The sequence below is a fragment of the Callithrix jacchus genome, chromosome 10 (assembly GCF_049354715.1).
Source record: "Callithrix jacchus isolate 240 chromosome 10, calJac240_pri, whole genome shotgun sequence".
Lineage (NCBI taxonomy): Eukaryota > Metazoa > Chordata > Mammalia > Primates > Cebidae > Callithrix > Callithrix jacchus.
Window position 1 is genome coordinate 9,899,742 of NC_133511.1, and position 21,614 is coordinate 9,921,355.

A 21,614-nucleotide genomic window follows, 5' to 3' on the forward strand; every position below is an offset into this window, starting at 1 on the left:
TGCTTTTCGCCTGAAGGTGACGCTCTGCAAAAGCTCAGGCACCTCTTCTCCCCCACCCCACACACCCTTGACCTAAGTGAAAACAAATGTCAGCCCGTTATCATCAGAACATACCGAGCCAACCACACAGCAGAGCAATAGCTGCTGTGTGGTTTTGGGTGGACGATGCATATTTCTGGGGAGGTGTCAGATGACATTGGGAACTGTTTTTCCCTTAACCATTTCCTTCTAGTTTATAGCTGCTGTTTCAAAATTGGAGAGATAAGGCTGGCAGGAAGAATACTCACATTTGAGGGTCTGGTACTATGTATTTACATAAATTAAAATCCTATGAAACAAGCATTATCCCTGTTTTAGAAATGAGAAAACTAAGACTCAAAAAACTCAAAGCACTTGCTCAAACACAACCTCCTGATTCAGTGCCCACTGTACATGCTTTCAGGATTGTTTCCACACTTCATTGTGCCGCGAGGCAGTGCTAGGAGTGGGCCTCTGATCATCCTTGGTAGGAGCTACTCTACACAAAGTTAGGTCTCAGCAGTGAAACCAGTTATGCTGTAAAACATGCTATAACTTAACCTGGGAACAGCGAGAGACTAGGGCAAATAGGAACTAGGGCTGTATTTTACCTCTCCCGTGGGCCCACACACCGTCATCACCCTGCTTTCATGTACAAACACCCGTGACAAAGATGTCACTTGGATTAGAGGAAAAGGTTTCTTTGAGATCTTCCTGTCCTGAGTGAGGCTTGTGGTGATGGCCTGAGTCAGGACTCAAGACAGCTGACCAGGGTTCAGTGCTCAAGGCCCCAGAAAACCCAGGGCCCCGCTGCCTCTGATAAGCAAGAGTGGTAGGTTCTGTGTCCAAAGGAGACTGTTTCAGAGTCTGGACTCTTGTCTCCAGTCTAGCATTCTTTGTAGCCCTGGAGAGTAAAAGGCAGTACATTTATTTCTAATGTTTCCAATCACGCTCAGGGACCTTCTAGGGTGTTTTTAGAGAAGGCCTATTAGCTTTCAGACTCTGGACAATGCCCACTACAAACACAACACTTTTATGCTGAAGCAGCTGCCACTGGCATTTTTCTATGCTTTCTATTTTGCACAAATTCACCATGAGATTAAAAATAGGAAAGTTTAATTAGGTAACCAAACAGATTCCCTTCCTAGTTCCCCAGGAGAACTCAGTAAGGGACAGACCCTGAAAGAGTACAATGTTTAAATGCACTTCCTGCTCTGGTCCAGAGGTCTGGGTGGGTGGGTCTCAGTGCACGAGGGTCCTCCTGCAGCCCCTGGGGTTGGGGTAGGGGCCTGCCAGAGCCGAGGCTTTCTGTCTCAGCCTTCAAAGCCCTCTCCCCACTGCTCTCCACTCTCCAAGGATGTAATTATCATTCATTTGAATAATTCTTTCAAATATGCATGTGAAAAGATTAAGGGAGATGGCAAATACAATTTGGTAACTACGAGAAAAGCTATTCAATAAACTCCAGAGGAGATTTATGGGTTTGCTCCGTATGTTGCCAAATTAACAAGACAAGGACAAAGCACATTGTGCCTAGTGAATGCAATACACATTAAAACCCAGCAATTAGACTGGGAGAACCGAGCAAGGTGCCTGGTCTAGTCCAAGCTCAACTTCATTGCCTACACTGAAGGGAGGTGGAAAGCAGTGGGAGAGGCGGGAGTGGGAACTAGAGGAGGCCCCTGGGCCAAGCGGGGGTGCGGGTGAGGGTGCACTAGCAACAGCCTTGTTTTTTTTTTTTTTGAGGCAGACTCTCCCTTTGTTGCCTGGCTGGAATGCAGTGGTGCAATCTCAGCTCATTGCAACCTCTGCCTCCTGGGTTCAAGTGAGTAGCTGGGACCACAGGCGCACACCAGCACACCGGCCAATTTTTGTATCTTTAGTAGAGAGGTGGGGATTTCTCCATGTTGTTCAGGGTGGTCTCAAACTCCTGACCTCAGGTGATTCACCTGCCTCGGCCTCCCAGGTGGCTGGGATTACAGGTGTGAGCCACCGTGTATGGCCCAGCACCAGCTTTTACAAACCCCAGTGCCCATCCAGGCAGTTCCCCAACTGGCCCCTGCCTTCCACACCCCATCATCTCCTCCTGGCTCTGAGTCATCTGCAAAGGTAAGCATTCTCTTTTTTTTTTTGCATAGGTACACACATGGCAGCATGATTTGCTAAAGGTAAGCATTCTCAACTCTGCTGCCGCTCCCCACAGCCACATGGTGCCTGGGGACATTGCAATCACCCTGTTAGCGGAGGCTACAGGCAGATGGGGAAAAAAGCAGATGGCAACTGACTTTAAAAGATCCTTCTCCATCTCTCTCACAATTTAATATACAGACTTGTGATACCGCTTCCCAGATTTGTAGCAGGAAATGCCAAGTGGTGAGAGGGGTGGTGCAGGGAATATTTTCATCAAGGATTACAAGGGTTGAGCAACGCCAGGCTCTGGAGGCCCCGCAGGAAGTTAGAGGGGGAGGATCAGGCCACAGCTCGTGCTGCCTGAATTCCTAAGGAGCCGAGGATGGCAGGTGCATCCCCTAACTCAGACCTACCCTGCTGGGCTGTAGTTCATCTGAACAGGTAGCAATATCACCAGGCCCTTTCAGAGTCCTCTTTGCTGACCTGAAGGCACAGTGCAACATCGCACAGTTGGCTGACCTCCAGCCTGCCGAGGGACACGCGCACACCATCTCCCCTTCCACTATGACAGAAGCTTTGCCCGGAAGACCCTCTTAGAGGCCCAGAGTCTTTGAGGCCAAGTGCATCGTCCATAGAAACACGTTTCCAGAGACATTGGTTCTGTCAAGCTGTAAAGCAAAATGGCCTGAAGCAAAGTAGAAAAGGCCGGGGCAAGGGGCGATGCTCATGGAGAAGAATGTCCTGCCTCCACCCGGTGACAGGAGACTCAGCCACTCCCTGGCTAAGGCCTGAGGCCGTGACTGTGTGAACTACTGTGGGGAGCGGTGATGTAGCCGGGTCCAGACCAGCTAATCTGCTGCCCCCATTGCCACACTGCACAACCTCGAGCAGGTCCTTAATCTTGAAGCTCAGTTACTTCCGCTATTGCGAAAGGGGATCTTTATTTTATTATATTTTATTTATTTATTTATTTATTTATTTATTTATTTATTTATTTTTGAGATGTCGCCCAGACTGGAGTTCAGTGGTGCAATCTCAGCTCACTGCAACCTCCACCTCCCAGGTTCAAGCAATTCTCCTGCCTCAGCCTCCCTAGTAGCTGGGGATTACAGGCGTCCACCACCACACCCAGCTATTTTTTAATTATTATTGTTTTTAGTAGGAACTGGGTTTCACCATGTTGGTCAGGGTGGTCTTGAACTCCTGACCTCATGATCTGCCCGCTTTGGCCTCGCACAGTGCTGGGATTATAGGCATGAACCACCGTGCCTGGCCAAAGGGGGATCTTTTAACCAAGCACAAAGATTTGTGGGATGTCCAGCTCTGGAGCCCAGGACATGAGAGGTGTCAAAGACAGAAATTCCCTTCCCAGCTGGAGGCCTGTACCTTGGCCCCCATTCTTCCCTCTCTCTCCCGGAGCACATCCTGCAGCCCCCAAGGCCTCCCTTCAGACTCTGAATAGATCTCACTTTCATCACGTTGGCCTCACCTTTATCCCTCTTCATGGCTTTGCTGAGCCTTGCCTGGCCTGGAAGCTCATGTGTGTGTGTGTGTGTGTGTGTGTGTGTGTGTGTGAGAGAGATAGAGATGGGTTTCACCGTGTTGGCCAGGCTGGTCTCGAACTCCTAACTTCAGGTGATTCGCCTGCCTCGGCCTCCAGAGTTCTGGGATTACAGGGTGAGCCACCTTGCCGGGCCTGGGAGCTTTTTTGTTACAGCCACCACATCCAATTCAGTCTCCCTACTGCTCCTCCCCGACCCCAAATCCTTCTACCCTGTAGCCAGAGTTAACCGTCTGATGATATACTTAGAAATCTTTGACATTCCCTGTGGCCTCCCGGACACCACACCTCCTGCCTCCCCAGCACACACCCTGCCTCTCTGATGTCTTTTTTTTTTTTTTAATGGATTGGAGGTTTCAGTGGGACGGGAGAATCACAAGGAATCAGGTGTTCAGAGGAATGTATTGAGTAGAGGTGAGGAACTAGGATGTTGAAAAGTAAAAAAAGGAGAGAAGGAGAGGAAGAAAGAGGAAGAAAAAGAGGGAGAGAAAACAGGAATATTGCTTCATTCTAAAAATGGGTATTAATAATGGCCGATCAATATTTTGTGTATTTAAAATGGAGAACTCTATAAATATTTATTGAGTTTACTTGTTCCGGATCTGAGTTGAAGTCCTGGATATCCTTATTAATTTTCTGTCTCGTTGAGTCTAAATCTCGTTATGGGTCTTATGTATCTGGGTATTAAGATCTCTTATTGATGCATTGATCCTTTTACCACTGTATCTTTGTTGCTTTGAAATCTATTTTATCAAATGTGAGAATTGCAACTCCTGCTTTTTGTTTATTTATTTTTGCTCTCCATTTGGTTGGTAAATTTTTCTCCAACCCTTTGTTTTGAGTCTTTGTGTATCTTTGGATATACCGTTAGGTTTTGGCTGTATCTTTTGATTGGGGATTTCGTCGATTTAAATTTAGGGTCTGACCGTAACATGCAAAGCTCCTCCCACAGCGACATCCCAGGTTCATCATCTGCCCTCCACACCCACCATGGCCTCTAGACCCTTGGCCCTTCTCACAGTATGCCTGTCTGGCACTCACATGCCTTCAGGCTGTATCCTGCAGGCTCCGCTGCCAGGGATAACCTCCATCTCTGCTTCACCAGCAAAGACAGAATCCTCAGCTCCACGTAGATGTCACACTCCACCTGCAGCTCTCCCAGCCTTTCTAACAGAAGCAAGACAGCACTCTCTTCTCATGCAGAACTCAACTCATCCTGATTCTGAATGTGGGGTCAGTACTTTCCCCCTTTGCCCAAATCAGGGGTGCCATGGCAGTTGGGTTCATTTTTTCCCTTTGACTGGTTGATCCAGTTGCTAAGTAATATGCCAAGGAAGAGCTCGGGGAGAGAAAGAACTAGGAGTCACCACTACCTGCGGCGTCAGGCTTAGGACTATGCAGTGGCTGTTACATCAGTTGGCTTCTGCCCCAGAGATCGCCATCATAGTCAGGGCGAGGGGACTCGTCTATGAGGTTTGCAACCAATGATTAGGCTGTGGGAAGACAGGAGAGGTTCACAGAGAAGGTGGCCTTGGACCCAGGTCCCAAAGTTTGATAGCTTTTAGGGGGCAGAAAATACAAAAGTCAGAAGAAATCAGGTACAGAAGCAAGGAGGCGTGACGGAGCACCTTCCAGAGACAGAGGGACAGCGCCAAACCCTGAGTGCGCAGAGGGGAAGCTGGAGATGCCGAGGCCGGGCTGCAGAGGCCGCTGTTTGAGCAGCTCAGGATTTGGGCCTTTACGGATTACAAAGACGGAATGCCGGGCTTGACTTGATGACAGATGTGTCTGCTTTGGCCGGCACGGCTCGTGTCTCCTGCCATTTGCGCGCCTCCTACGTTGATCCCGGCCACCAGCCCTGCTGATTCTGTTACACCAGGCTCCTGAAGACATTCGAGTTTTGGGTCCCTGCAAACAGGTAGTACCCGGGACAGGGAAAATATCAAAGATTTTCACACGGTACCAAACGGTGGAGCACAATTTTGAGGAGGGTGACTAGACCAGAGGAGTTCAGCCAGGGGAAGCTGGCGCAACGACCATCCCAGAGAGCTCACGCAAGGCCCACCGAGGGCCAGAAGCAGGGAACCAATGCCAGACATGTTGGGGAAGGAGGATCAAACCAGGCTTTTTATTTGGGTGAGGCTGGATAAGCGTTTTGCCTGTAACCATCCATCATGCGTGGAATCCTGGGCCTGAGTCCCAGTGGCAAAAGGCAGCAACGAACGCCACACCATGCCACGAAGTACCATGTCCAGCCCCGAGCCACCACCCAGCAAATGTTCAGTCCCGTCACTGCCCTTGCCTTTCCATTGTCTCTAGGATGTTAAGGCCCCATCTTCCCAATTCCACTTGTGCCCCCTTAAATCCTGTCTCCACAGAGTAACCAGAGTATTCTCTTAAATATCTAGGCTGGGCATGGTGGCTCATGCCTGTAATCTCAGTACTTTGGGAGGCCGAGGTGGGCATATCACCTGAGGTCGAGAGTTTGAAACCAGCCTGGTCAACATGGCAAAACCCTGTCTCTACTAAAAATGTGAAATTAGCCGGGCATGTTGGCGGGCACCTGTAGTCCCAGCTACTTGAGACGCTGGGGCAGGAGAATCCTTTAACCTGGAGGCAGAGGTTGCGGTGAGCCGAAATCGCACCACTGCACTCCAGCCTGGGCAACAGAGCAAGACTCGGTCTCAAAAATAATAATTAAAAAATCTAATACGGTAAGTTGTACCTGCAGACCCAGCTGTAGAATGCCTCGGCATCTGGGCCTCCCTGTACCTGCAGACCCAGCCGTAGAAGGCCTCGGCATCTGGGCCTCCCTGTACCTGCAGACCCAGCTATAGAATGCCTCGGCATCTGGGCCTCCCTGTACCTGCAGACCCAGCCGTAGAATGCCTTGGCATCTGGGCCTCCCTGTACCTGCAGACCCAGCCGTAGAAGTCCTCGGCATCTGGGCCTCCCTGTACCTGCAGACCCAGCTATAGAATGCCTCGGCATCTGGGCCTCCCTGTACCTGCAGACCCAGCCGTAGAATGCCTTGGCATCTGGGCCTCCCTGTACCTGCAGACCCAGCCGTAGAAGTCCTCGGCATCTGGGCCTCCCTGTACCTGCAGACCCAGCTATAGAATGCCTCGGCATCTGGGCCTCCCTGTACCTGCAGACCCAGCCGTAGAATGCCTCGGCATCTGGGCCTCCCTGTACCTGCAGACCCAGCTGTAGAATGCCTCGGCATCTGGGCCTCCCTGTACCTGCAGACCCAGCTGTAGAATGCCTCGGCATCTGGGCCTCCCTGTACCTGCAGACCCAGCTGTAGAATGCCTCGGCATCTGGGCCTCCCTGTACCTGCAGACCCAGCTGTAGAATGCCTCGGCATCTGGGCCTCCCTGTACCTGCAGACCCAGCTGTAGAATGCCTCGGCATCTGGGCCTCCCTGTACCTGCAGACCCAGCTGTAGAATGCCTCGGCATCTGGGCCTCCCTGTACCTGCAGACCCAGCTGTAGAATGCCTCGGCATCTGGGCCTCCCTGTACCTGCAGACCCAGCCGTAGAATGCCTCGGCATCTCGGCCTCCCTGCACTGCTCTGGACTTTGTTCTTCTTCTTATTATTATTTTGAGATAGAATCTCACTCTGTTGCTTAGGCTGAAGTACAGTAGCGCGATCTCAGCTCACTGCAACCTCTGCCTCTCGGGTTCAAGCAATTCTCCTGCCCCAGCCTCCCGAGTAGGTGGGAATACAGACGTGCACCACCACTCCTGGCTAATTTTTGTATTTTTGTAGGGAAGAGTTTTCACTGTGTTGGCCAGGCTGGCTCAGACTCCTGACCTCAGGTGTTCTGCCTGCCTTGGCCTCTGAAAGTGCTGAGATTACAGGTGTGAGCCACGGCACCCAGCCCCGAACTTTGTTCTTTAAGAAAACTATCGAGTTGCAAAATGTGAAGGCAGCTGTGTAGATCTGCCTTATCCTTCAGTGCTCATCATGCTCTGTGCCAGCCAAATTGGACCCCATGCTATTCCCCCCACCCCCATATAGCCAAGATTTTCCTCATTAGCTCCAGCTTTGGGCTGGGATTTGTTCCCTCCCAACTTCATGGGTCAAAATCTTCTCCTCCCCTCCAGGAAGTGTCTCCTGAAGGAATCCCCTGTCACCACTCTCATGGCAGGTCTCACCCTACCTTCCATTACCCACTTCCCTGGGCCACTGTAGCAAGCAGCACAGAGCCCTGGTCACCTTCGTGAAGCTGTTTCTCTAGTTCCGCTGTGTGGGGCTCCAGGCTCCTTCACCAGCCTTCTTGCAGGTTCCTCAGCCTGTGTGCATGCTCCTATCTCAGGGATTTTATTCTATTTATTTATTTATTTGAGACAGTCTCACTCTGTTGCCCAGGCTGGAGTGCAACGGCATGATCTTGGCTCACTGCAACCTCCACCTCCTAGGTTCAAGTGATTCTTCTGTGTCAGCCTCCCGAGTAGCTGGGATTATAGGCACACACTACCATGCCCAGCTAATTTTTGTATTTTTAGTAGAGACGGGGTATCACCATGTTGGTCAGGCTGGTCTTGAACTCCTGAGTTCATGATCTTCCTGCCTTGGCACCTCAAAGTGCTGGGATTACAGGCGTGAGCCCCCACGCCTGGCCACCTCTGCATTGCTATTTGTCATTCCCTTTGCCTGGCTTTATCTTTCCAGGTGCCTCATGGATCCTTCTCTCACTGCAGTTATCTGTCAAATGTCACCTCGGTGAAGCCTTCCTGATATTTAGAAAATTGCAGCTCTAGCCACCCCTCTTGGATGGGCCCCATGTTATATTCCTCCACAGCATGAACCACTGTCAGATGAACTGTGTGGCTCCTTTACTGCTCAGCCCTGTCCCGGGACATACAGTCCATGAAGGCAGGGACTTGGTTTATTTGGTTGCTCAGTTCACATACGATTAATGAATGCACGAAACTGCTTGGTTGCCACATTCGAGGAATCACCTTGGAATGCGTCTGGGTCTGCCTGAGTTAGAGTAGTTCAAGGTGGTGGCCAGGACCCGGGCTGCACACACACACACACACACACACACACACACACACACTAGCTCAGGGCTGCATTTTTTTTTTTTCTTTTCTTTTTTGAAATGGAGTCTCACTCTGTTGCCCAGACTGGAGTGCAATGGTATGATCTCAGCTCACTGCAACCTCTGCCTCCGGGCTTCAAGCGATTCTCCTGTCTCAGCCCCCTGAGTAGCTGGGATTACAGGCATGAGCCACCGTGCCTCACCCTTTTTTTTTTTTTTTTTTGAGATGGAGTCTTGCCCTGTCTCGCAGGCTGGAGCTCAATGATGTGATCTCAGCTCACTGCAACCTCTACCTCCCAATTTAAAACTATTCTCCGGCCTCAGCTTCCCGAGTAGCTGGGATTAAAAGCATGCACCACCATACCCAGCTAATTTTTTGTATTTTTAGTAGATATGGGGTTTCACCGTGTTGGCCAGGCTGGTCTTGAACTCCTGACCTCATGATCCACCTACCTCAGCCTCCCAAAGTGCTGGGATTACAGGTGTGAGCCATGGCACCCAGCCAGGGTTGCATCTTAATGCTCCTCTAAGGTCATGAGCTGAGCTACTTGAGGTTGGCCTCTTCCCAGTATCCTCCACTGCCCTGGTGTCCTGGTGGGCAAGAGGTCAGGGGGTCTAGATGAGTTGGGCAGTGGAGCCTCAGGGTTTGGCTAAGAATGGGGGTCTTGCTCCCTACCTTCATTTTAGAATGTGTGGCTTTGAAGGGTGTTCCCAGAAATGGCAATGGACAAAGGCAAGACCCAAGACCCAGGCTGTACCCAAGACCGAAGACCCGGATCGTATCTACCAACTTCCAACACGGCAAGGGAAAAGAGGTGTCCACACACACCAGGTGGTCTACCAGGGCAGAGTCATTTTAAATCAGTTTCACTGTCCCGCAGCAGCAGCCTGAAAAAAAAAAAAAGGGGGTAGTTTTTATTCTTAGACATTGTTACCACCTCAGATTGAGACCCTGGCACACCCCGGAGTCACCAGCAGCTCAGTCACTCCTGATGACTTGGGTACAAGCCCCCCTCACCCAGCCATCTGCACACTCCTCACCCCTCCCTGTTCCTCCCTCAGCCACCCTCTCCCATGCCCACTGTGCTCCAGGACTGGGTCAGCATGAGAGAAAGTCGGGGAGAGACGCCCAACAGCTCGGCTCCCTGCTTTCGCAGCTTTCTGAGAGGAAAAAGCTGAGACTTCCAATTCTCCCCTTCTCTGAGCTGTCAGTGAATGGGCACTACTGAACACTATGCAGCCCCTGCCCCAGTGCTGGGCACCCAGGAGATGCGGGGCTCCAGGAAGGCAGAGATGCCTTCCAGTCACTCATCCTGTGGAATCTCCAGTGCCCAGGACTTCGAAGAGGATCAGAAATATTTACTGAATGAATGCTGGCTGGGCGTGGTGGCTCATGCCTGTAATCCCAGGCACGGGATCTCAAGGCCAAGGTCTGTGGATGGCTGAGCTCAGGATTTTGAGACAGTGAGAGCAGCATGGGCCACACGATGAAACCCTATCTCTACTGAAAATACAAAAATAGCTGGGTGTGGTGGTGGGCACCTGTAGTCCCAGCTACTGGGGAGGCTGAGGTGGGAGGATGGCTTGAGCCTGAGAGGTGGGGGTTGCCACTGTACTCCAGCCTGGGTGACAGAGCCAGCCCCTGTAAAAAAAAGAAAAAAGAAAAAGAAAAAAGAAAAAGAAAAGAAATACTTATTGAATGAACGAATAGGAGAATGATATTTTCTAGGGTAATCCTGTTCCTCATTGCCACGGGCAATGGTTTCTCAGAACTTGTACCAAGTCTCTTCATTTCCACCTTTAGGGCACCTTTTGACAACCACCCCTCAGGGCCAGGTGAGCAGGCTGTCCAGGGCAACAGGACATATGGATAGCACTACTGTGTTTAATTAAACCAGAAGGAACCAAAGATGGGTTCTGAGCACCGACAGATTTTATGTATTTGGGGAGGAATAAAATAAAATATATACGTTACAGAGAGAAAATCATTCTTTACAGGTGTCAGAATTAAAATCCAGGGAAGTTAAATGATTTGCCCAGAGTCACGAAGCAGAAAATGGCAGTTGGACTTAGAATGTGACTCATCTCAAACCAATGGAAGGCACAGCCAGACCACAGGAGTCAGGCCACTGTGAGGACGGTGAAGAGCCATGACTCGAGCTTGCTAATCAAGGGGGGTTACCTGCACCTTGGTTCAACCACCAACTGAAAAACAGGCAGCGATGAAGAAATCTGGTGGGTACAGGTGCTCACACTCAGGACCTGCAAGCTCTTCTCAGAGGTGGCAGTGCAGCCCAGTGCCCAGTCCACATGGAGAGAGGAGCCCACCAGGTGAGAAGCTCTACTTGGCTTGCCATCTGCTATTAATATTTTTGAGTATGTATATCTACCTCTATAGCTATTAGAACAGTTCTTGCTCTGTCACCCAGGCTGGAGTGCAGTGGCACAGTCACAGCTCACTTCGGCTGCAAACTCCTGGGCTCAAGTGATCCTTCCATCTCAGCCTCCTACATAGCTGGGACTACAGGTACATGCCACCACCCCAGCTAATTGATTTTTCTATAAAGAAAGTGTCCCACTATGTTACCCAGACTGGTCTCAAACTCCTGGTCTCAAGCAGTCCTCCTGCCTCTGCCTCCCTAAGTGCTGGGATCACAGGCCTGAGCCACTACACCCATACTATCTACTATAATTTGAAGGCTGGAGAAACCGTTACAAATATCACTCAGATGACCTTTTCTTCCCTGCCAGTGCTCCATAACCTGGTCACTTCTGTCCCTCACTTCTTCTGGAGTCACCAGGCCCACTGAAGGGGCCAGGGCAGCAGGCCACAGTCCATCACCCGGCCTGTGAACCCTAACAGTTTGTGATTATGACTGTTTTCCTCAGAGCTGCAGTTTAGCAGGAATAAGCAAGACCTACGCCAGGTCAAATGGCAGCCTGGGCTGCAGGGCTCTGGCCACGCTGCTATGGATGCTTGGGGCTGGGCCGTCTTTTGAGTTGGGAGGGCTGTCCTGTGCATTGTAGGATGTGTCCCAGCATCCCCAGCCTAGCCCCAGTAGACGTCAGTGCCACCCACACCCAAGTCTCAGTAATCACAAACTATTAGGGTTCACTCAGGGGGGTGGCAGAAATATTCACAAACCCTTTTGGAAGGCCTGAGGTTTGTTATTACTCGGCTGAAGGCAGCTTTGTCCCTTCAGTTAAATAATTAGGTAAACTCCCCACATGCCCTTCTCTCTACTCTAACTCACTTGTTTATTCATGTAACCTTTCCCCCAGGGGGCCCTCTGGCTGGGGAGGTCGACCAGGGAGAGTATCCTTTAATGGTGTTTGCTCTGGATGTTGGTACCCGATTTCGAAGAACAACTCTCTTAACCATGTTAATTACCCACAAGTGCGCTTACTCAAAGCCTTTGCTGATAATTCTACACTGAATAAATTCAAGGAAGGAGAACTGGAGATTGTGTAGCTGCAATCTCGCTCAGTGGGAAGAGCATGACCCCCTAGTCCACTAACGTACTCTGTGTCGGAGTGTATTTATTCATCCATCACAGAATCAGGGTCTGCAAGACAGACCCCCACAGGTAGTGGCCCTGACATGACTAACATTACAGCAGATGTCTCCAGACATGTCCCCTGGAAGACCCCTGGTGTGCAGGATACAGATAGGAAGGGAGAGGGAGCATGTGAGAGTCCAGGTGCAGAGGGGATCATAGGACATAATCTGGCCCTAGAGATGGAGTTGGTCTAAGCACCGTGGCAGGGACAGGGGTGTTCCCCAAGGCTTCCCTATGCTCCCCTGCCTTTCCCATCCCCCTTGTAGCCAAGAGAACTCTCTACATGACTGGTTCTGACTCATTTCATGACTGGTTCTGATCATGAAATACGGCAGAAGACACAGGTGTCACTCTTGAGCCGAGGCAGTGAACGGCCCTGTGGGGTTCTCCAGCCTCTGTCTCCCCGACATGGTGCCTAAGAGGTATGTTCCTCCTAGTGCAGGGAAATCCATGTCCCTGAGGGGCTGTGCAGAGCAAGATGCCCCCAAATGAACAGAGAGCAAGGCCTGGGCCTCTAAGGTGTAAGACTCGTGGGGTGGGTGGTAGAGCCTCACCTGCTCCGACTGATGGAAATGTGCAGAGGGAAGAAGGGAAAGCCTGTCTGATGGAGTTAGGAGGCCTGAAGGAACAGCAGAGATGGGAAAGTCCAGCTGCCAACACTTCTAGAGGGGACTGGCTCGACTGGAACAGCCCCACTGTGCCAGGAGGTTGCAAGAACTTGTCACAGGCGGGGGGTGGGGTGTGCATCGGGCAGCCTACTCACAGAGGCTGGAGTGAAGGAGGTGTGGTCAGCAATAAGGATGATCCGAAAGACGTTTTTAGGAATTCATGCGTTTGTGGAGTAAAGAAAGCAGACACGAAATAATACCTGCTGAATGATGTCATTCTATCAGGTACAAGCCAGGCAAAACATACCCACCTGTTAGAGTTTCAGACAGTGCTGATGCTGGAGGGAGGGCTAGTGCCTGAAACACTAGGGGTGTCTGCGGGCATGCATGCTCTGCTCTGGCCTTCTCCTGAATCCACTGGAATTCATCACCCTGTCCCCTAGCCTGCAAATATTTGTACTTTTACACTTCAGTGACAAGTCATTAAAATCCACTAGCTCCATCATGATTAAAAAGCCTTTATTTGTGCACAGTGCTGAACAGGGTTTTATCCAAGGAGAACTGAGACTGTTTTAAAACCGCATCTCGGGGCTGATGTACAGCTGCTGTTGACTCATCTTGCTTTCTGCGTAGAACAGAAATGAGGATAATCCATAACCATTTGTTTCGCCCCAAGGCCGTGGGCTAGAAGAGGATATTGATTTGTAAGAATTACTCACGCTGACCGAGAACTGTTTGCCAGCCCCAGGTTAGCAAAGGCGGCCCCGCTGACTCAGACAGCCTTGAGAACACTGGGTTCTTCTGGAGTCTGAGGGAACAGTAACAGAACACCTTCTCTCAGCCAAGTGTTCTGTGGGTCTTCAGGGTGGTCTCCAGTCCAGCAGCCTCCCTTGCACTTGGGAACTTGTCTGAAATGCAAATTCTTGGGCCCCACTCCTGACACGCTGAATCAGAAACTCTAGTAGTGGAGCCCAGCATGTGTGTTTTCAGAACTCCTGAAGGCAATTCTGATGCACACTCAAGTGAACACTGCTGTGCTACATCCATTGAGAAACAAAGCAAAAGAAGAAGGTGGTGAAGCTGTCAGACCACCTGCATCGCTGACACAGCCAGCTCCAGAGAAAGTGAGCTTATGCCTGTGGCAACGGGGCTTTCTAATACTGAACCCCAGATTAGAAGACTTGGCCCTCCCAGAGGGGAGCCTGGCCTCTATGAAACTATGGCATGGAAGCGCTTATGCTTCCTGCAGACAGCTCATTCCCCAAAGGAAAATCTGGGAAGAGGACTGGGCTGCAAACCCACCAGTCAAGCAACTCATCTTACCTCCCTGGAAACAAGTGATTGGGCCACCAGGGAAAGGGCGTGGTGCTGATCGATGGTGGTTGCATCCACGCTGGAGGAGGGAAGCCCCCCACCAATGCATCTCCTAAGTGTGGATGATTAGGGACTAGCGTCCTCCCTTTGGGTTGCTACACCCATCAGCTTTGGGTTTACACAACTGGGAATAGAACTTGACCAGGACTGACATCCGATCATTCCAGGGGCACTCTTCATGGGTCACTGCCCAGCCTGATGGGTGTGGGCAATTCATGGGTGAAGAAAAGTGGGTTCTTGTTCTGAGGCTTCAGCTTCCCACTGGAGCATCCCAATGATAAGCACACATCGCAGTCTTTCTGCCCTGTGCAGAAGACAGCCAAGAAGAAATCCAGCCCACACAGCATGAAAAGTGAGAGCTGAGCATGTTCTGCTTCCACAGAAAGGGTTTGCTCAGGTGGTGCTTCGACCTGTCATTATGCATTTGTCAGTATCTGAATAGAAGCAATCTTTATCACTCATGTCTTTTATCCCCCCAAGATGGTGGATTAGAGGCTTCTAGCATGCCTCAGCCACTTGGAAATAGCAAAATAGTGCATAAAGATCAATTCTGTGAGCTTTGATTTAAGATGGAAAATGGGAATCCTCCAGAATAATAAAAGACACCCCAGATTCCAAGGGGAAGGCAGGCAAACAGCCTCCATGATGGCATCCAGCCAATAAAAGTGAGTGAAGCCCCAGAACCTAGCAGGGTCAGAAAGTCCCTCATGGCCCACCTTTCCACAGGAGTACGTGCAACCAGGGCCAAGGGAGAGCATCTCCTTTCTCCCAAGCCCTGGAGCTAACTTACAGAGCAGCTTGGACTCTGGGGAAAGTGACAGATATTTTTCCAGACCTGGGATCAAGAGAAGGATCCCACTTTTAATCCAGGCTCATACAAAGTCTGTCATTTTTTGGTGATGCTGGCAGTGTAGGCATGCAGGCATTTAGTCTCAGGTCAGAGATTGGAACATTTGCTCTAGAGCAGGGTAGGGGCCTCCCCAGCCAGAACTGAGGAGCAAATGTGGAAGGTGTCTCAGCAGTAGGCACTGGAATTGTGCTCTCCTCTGTCACCGGCCTGGAGGGGGAGGAGGGCTGCCACTGCCATAGTTTCTCCTGGGCAAAAAGATTTGCAGTCAGAGCCAGCTTGGCACCCTGGAACTGCCTGCATGTGTCATTGCTGGGTGCCTTAGAGACTGTGGCACAGCAAAGCCATCTCTACCCCCGGACGTATCTCTAGACATTTGGAGCACCTGCTCACCTGAGCTCACAGCCTGAGCTGCCCCATTCTTCCTGAGTCCTTGGTGTAGCGAGGCCCTCTTTGCTCCACACTCAGGGAGATCACCAGGCATTTGGAGCACCTGCTCCCATGGATTAGCAGCCTGAATCACCCCACCCTTCCTCTGCAGAGTTTGTGTTGCAGGGGGGCACTCTCTTCACTTCATGCCCAGGCAGATCTCTAGGCATTTAGAGCACCTTCTGACCCAGATTGGTAGCTTGAGTCGCTCTACCCATTCTGAGCAGAGATCATGGTACAAGGGGGTCACTTATGATCCTCCAGGCAGATCTCCAGCAATCTGGAGTACCCACTCTCTTGGAGTAGGAGTTTAGGCTGCCCCCACCCCCTGTGCAGAGAACTTGGAGCTGGTTGTTTCCCAGCTCCACACCTCGGCACACCTCTGGGAGCTTGGTGGCTGCCCACTGGACCTCTTCCTCTGCACTGGTGCTTACGCTTGCCATTAGGGGACCTGTAAGCAGTCCTTCCCAGTCTAGCCCCACTCATATTGGTTCCCCCCCACACCCATCTTGGTCTTCCCTGGAGGGCTGAGCAGGGAGCTCAGACCATAGTGCACTGCACAGATCAGTCCATTGCCTGAGGAAAAGGAGAGCGTCTTCCAGTAACAAGGATCAAGGATATACCCATCTGTGTTGGCTACAGCTGGCTGTTACCCATAAGTACTATCTACTGGCCTGTTGGTCAAACCACACAGCCCAATATAAAACCAGCCAATAGAATTGCACAGGGCTATTCATAAAAAGAACAAAAGAATGGCATTGGTCAGGCGTGGTAGCTCATCCCTGTAATCCCAGTACTTTGGGAGGCTGAGGTGGGCAGATCACTTGAGGTCAAGAGTTCAAGACCAGCCTGGCCAAGATAGCAAAACCCCATCTCTACTAAAAATACAAAAATTAGTCAGGCATAGTGGTGCGCCTCTGTGATCCCAGCTACTCAGGAGGCCAAGGCAGGAGAATCACTTGAACTGCGGAGGTTGCAGTGAGCCATAATGTCACCACTGCACTCCAGCCTGGGCAACAAGAGTGAGACTCTGTGTCAAAAGTAATTAATAATAATAATGGCATTCACAGCAATCTGGATGGAGCTGGAGACCATTATTTTAAGTGAAATAACTAGGAATGGAAAACCAAACATCTATGTTCTCACTTATAAGTGGGAGCTAAGCTATGAGGAGGCAAAGGCATAAGAATTGTACAGTGGATGTTGGGAACTTTGGGGAAGGATGAGAAGGGGATGAGGGATGAAAGACTATGTATTGGATACAGTGCACATTGCTTGGGTGATGGGTACCCCAAAATCTCATAAATCACCACTAAAGAACTTATTCATGTAACCAAATACCACCAACAGGCTAATAGGGAACTTCTCAGCAGAAACCTTACAAGCCAGAAAAGGCTGAAGGCTTCTTACGGCATTCCCAAAGAAATATCAACCCAGATGCTATATCCTGCCAAACTAAGCTTCAGAAGCAAAGAAGAAATCATCTCTTTTACAGACAAACAATCACTAAGAGAATTTTTTACCACCAGACCAGCCTTACAAGAGATCCTTAAGTGTTTTTTCTTTTTTTTTGAGACAGAGTTTTGCTCTCCTTACCCAGGCTGGAGTGCAATGGCGCGATCTCAGCTCACCGCAACCTCCGCCTCCTGGGTTCAGGCAATTCTCCTGCCTCAGCCTCCCGAGCAGCTGGGATTACAGGCACATGCCACCATGCCCAGCTAATTTTTTGTATTTTTAGTAGAGACGGGGTTTCACCATGTTGACCAGGATGGTCTCGATTTCTTGACCTTGTGATCCACACGCCTCAGCCTCCCAAAGTGCTGGGATTACAGGCGTGAGCCACCGCGCCCGGCCTAAACATGGAGATGAAAGAATAATACCTATCACCACAAAATGCTTCGACGTATATGGCCCACAAACCCTATAAAGCAATCGCACGATAAACTACAAAGCAGCCAGCTAATGACTTCACGATAGGATCCAAACCTCACATATCAATATTAACATTGAATGTAAATGTTCTAAATGCCCCACTTAAAAGGCACAGAGTGGCAAATTAGATTTAAAAAAAAACACCCCCGTCTCTACTAAAAATACAAAAAATTAGCTGGGCACGGCGGCGTAATCCCAGCTACTCGGGAGGCCGAGGCAGGAGAATTGCCTGAACCCAGGAGGCGGAGATTGCGGTGAGCTGAGGTCACACCATTGCACTCCAGCCTGGGTAACAAGAGCAAAACTCCGTCTCAAAAAAAAAAATAAATAAAAATACGAGACCTATACATCTACTATCTTCAAGGGACCCACCTGACATGTAATGACACCCATAAATTCAAAGTAGGGGGTTGGAGGAAGATCTATCATGCAAATGGAAAACAAGAGCAAGAGTCACTAGTCTTACATCAGATAAAACAAACTTTAAATGAACAACAGAAAAGAAATGACAGGGAAATTACATAATGACAAAGGGATCAATTCGACAAGAGACTTAATTACCCTAAATATATATGTGCACTCAACATTGGCGCACCCAGCTTGACAAGGACTCCTGGACTATGAAGAGACTTAGACAGCCACACAATAATGGGGCCCTTTAACACAATTCTGGATTTAAGTTTGACATTTGACCAATTCGACCTGACAGACATCCACAGACTATTCTACCCATCAATCATAGAATATGCATTCTTCTCATCTATACATAGAACATACTCTAAGATTGACCACATGCTCAGCCAAAAAGCAAGTCTCAATGAATCCAAAAATCTGAAGTCATACCCACCAAACTCTAGAACTACAGTGAAATAAAAACAGAAATCAATGCCAAGAAGAGCTCTCAAAACCACAAAATTACATGGAAATTAAACAACTTACTTCTGAATGACTTTTCAGTAAACAATAAAATTAAGGCAGGAATCAAAACAATTCTTTTGTCTGGGCGTGGTGGCTCACACCTTAATCCCAGCAACTTGTGAGGCTGAGGCAGGAGAATCACTTGAACCCGGGAGCTGCGATTGCGCTGAGCCGAGATTGCACCATTGCACTCCACTCTAAGCAACAAGAACGAAACTCCATCTCAAAAAAAAAATCTTCGGAGTATATGAAAACAGAGACACACATACCAAAATTTCTGTGATGCAGCGAAAGCAGCGTTGAGAGGAAAGTTTACAGAATTAAATGCCTACATCTTTGGGAGGCCAAGATGGGTGAATCACTTGAGGTCAGAAGTTTGAGACAAGCCTGACCAACATTGTGAAACCCCATCTCTACTAAAAATACAAAAATTAGACAGTCATGGCCGGGCGCGGTGGCTCACGCCTATAATCCCAGCACTTTGGGAGGCCGAGGCGGGTGGATCACGAAGTCAAGAGATTGAGACCATCCTGGTCAACATGGTGAAACCCCATCTCTACTAAAAATACAAAAAATTAGCTGGGCACAGTGGCGCATGACTGTAATCCCAGCTACTCAGGAGGCTGAGGAAGGAGAATTGCCTGAATCCAGGAGGCAGAGGTTGTGGTGAGCCAAGATTGTGCCATTGCACTCCAGCCTGGGTAACGAGCGAAACTCTGTCTCAAAATAAATAAATAAATAAAAATTAGACAGACATGATGTTACATGCCTGTAATCCTAGCTATTCAGGAGGCTGAGGCAGGAGAATTGCTTGAACTCAGGAGGCAGAGGCTGCAGTGAGCTGAGATTGTGCCACTGTACTCTAGCCCAGGTGACAGAGAGCAAGACTCCACCTCGAAAATAATAAATAAATAAATATAAATGCTTACATCATGAAGATGAATAATATCTCAAATTAACAATCTAACATCACATGTAAAAGAACTAGAAAAACAAGAACAAACTAACCCCAAACTAGCAGGAGAAAAGAAATAAATCAGAGCAGAACTGACATTGAGACCCAAAAGTCCATACAAAGGATCAATAAAACCAAAAATCAGCTATTTGAAAAAATAAAAATGATCAATAGACCACTACCTAAATTAACAGAAAATAAGAGAGACGATCCAAACAAGCACAGTCAGAAATGACAAAGGTGACATCACAACTGATCCCACAGAACTGTAGCAGATCTTCAGAGACTCTCTGCACTTCTGTCAGCAGTGAGCACAAACTAGAAAATCAAGAGGAAATGGATACATTCTTGGACACATGTAGCCTCCCAAGATTGAATCAAGAAGAAATTGAAACTCTGAATAGAGCAATACCAAGTCCCAAAATTGAATCAGTAATTTTAAAAAACCCAGCATCCAAGAGAAGCTCTGGACCAGATGGATTCACAGCTGAATTCTACCAGATGTACAAAGAAAAGTTAGTACCAATTCTACTGAAACTATTCCAAAAAATTGAGGAAGAGGGAATCCCCCCAACTCATTCTATGAAGCCAGCATAACCCTGATAATAACACCTGGCAAAGACACAACAAAAAAAAGAAAACTACAGGCCGGGCGCGGTGGCTCATGCCTGTAATCCCAGCACTTTGGGAGGCCAAGGCAGGTGGATCACCTGAGGACAGGAGTTCAAGAACATCCTGGCCAACATGGCAAAACCCCATCTCTATTAAAATTACAAAAATTAGCAGGGCTTGGTGGTGTGTGCCTGTAGGTCCAGCTACTCAGGAGGCTAAGGCAGGAGAAGCGCTCAAACCTAGGAGGCGGAGGTTACAGTGAGCCAAGATTGTGCCACTGCACTCAAGCCTTGGTGATGGAGCAAGACTGTGTCTCAGAAAAAAAAATTTTTTTTGAAAGAAATCATAGATGATCCAAACAAATGGGAAAACATTCCATGCCCATGGATAGGAGGAATCAAAATCATTAAAATGGCCATTATGCCCATAGCCATTTACAGACTCAACACTATCCCTATCAAACTACCAAGGTCATTTTTTGACATAATGAGAAAAATCTATTCTAAAATTCATACTGAACCAAGAAAGAGCCCAAATAGCCAAAGCAATCTGAAGCAAAAAGAACAAAACTAGAGGCATCACATGACCAAACTTCAAACTATACTGTAAGGCTGCCATAACCAAAACAGCATGATGTTAGTGTAGAAACAGACACACAGATTCATGGAATAGCGTAGCGAACCCAGAAATAAAGCTACACACCTACAGCCATCTGATCTTTGACACAGTTGACAAAAATAAGCAATGGAGAAAGAACTCCCTATTTAATAAATGGTGTTAGGACAACCGGCTTCTATATGCAGAAGAATGAAACTGGACCACTACCTTTCACCATATGCAAAAAGTAACTCAAGCTGGATTAAAGATTTAAATATAAGCCCTCAAATTATAAAACCTCTGGGAGAAAACCTGGCCCTAGCAAAGAATTTATGGCTAAGTCCTCAAAAGCAACTGCAACAAAAACAAAAATTGACAAGCGGGACCCAATTTACCTAAAGAGCTTCTGCACAGCAAGAGAAACTATCGACAGGTAAACAGACAACCTACAGAATGGGAGAAAGTATTCTCGAACTATGCATCTGACAAAGGTTTAATATCCAGAGTCTCTAAAAAATTTAAATCATTCAAGAAGCAAAAAACAATTCCATTAAAAAGTAGCCAGAGGACATGAAAGACACTTCTCAAAAGAAGACACACAAGCAGAAACAAACATATGAAAAAATGTTCCGCATCACTAATCATCAGAGAGATGCAAATCAAAACCACAATGAGATACCATCTCACACTAGTCCAAGTGGTTGGTATTGAAAGGGCAAAACAACCGATGCTGGTGAAGTGTGGAGAAAGGGAATGCTCAGACACTGCTGGTGGGAATGTGAATTAGTTCAGCCACTGTGGAAAGCAGTTTGGAGATTTCTCAAAGAAGTTAAAACAACTACCATTCAACCCAGTGACCCCATCACTGGGGATACAGTCAAAGGAAAATAAATCTTTCTACCAAAAAGACACACGCATTCAGACGTTCATCACAGCACTGCTCACAGTAGCAAAGATGGGAATCAGCCTAGGTGCCCATCAACAGTGCACTGGATAAAGAAAATGTGGTACGTATACACCA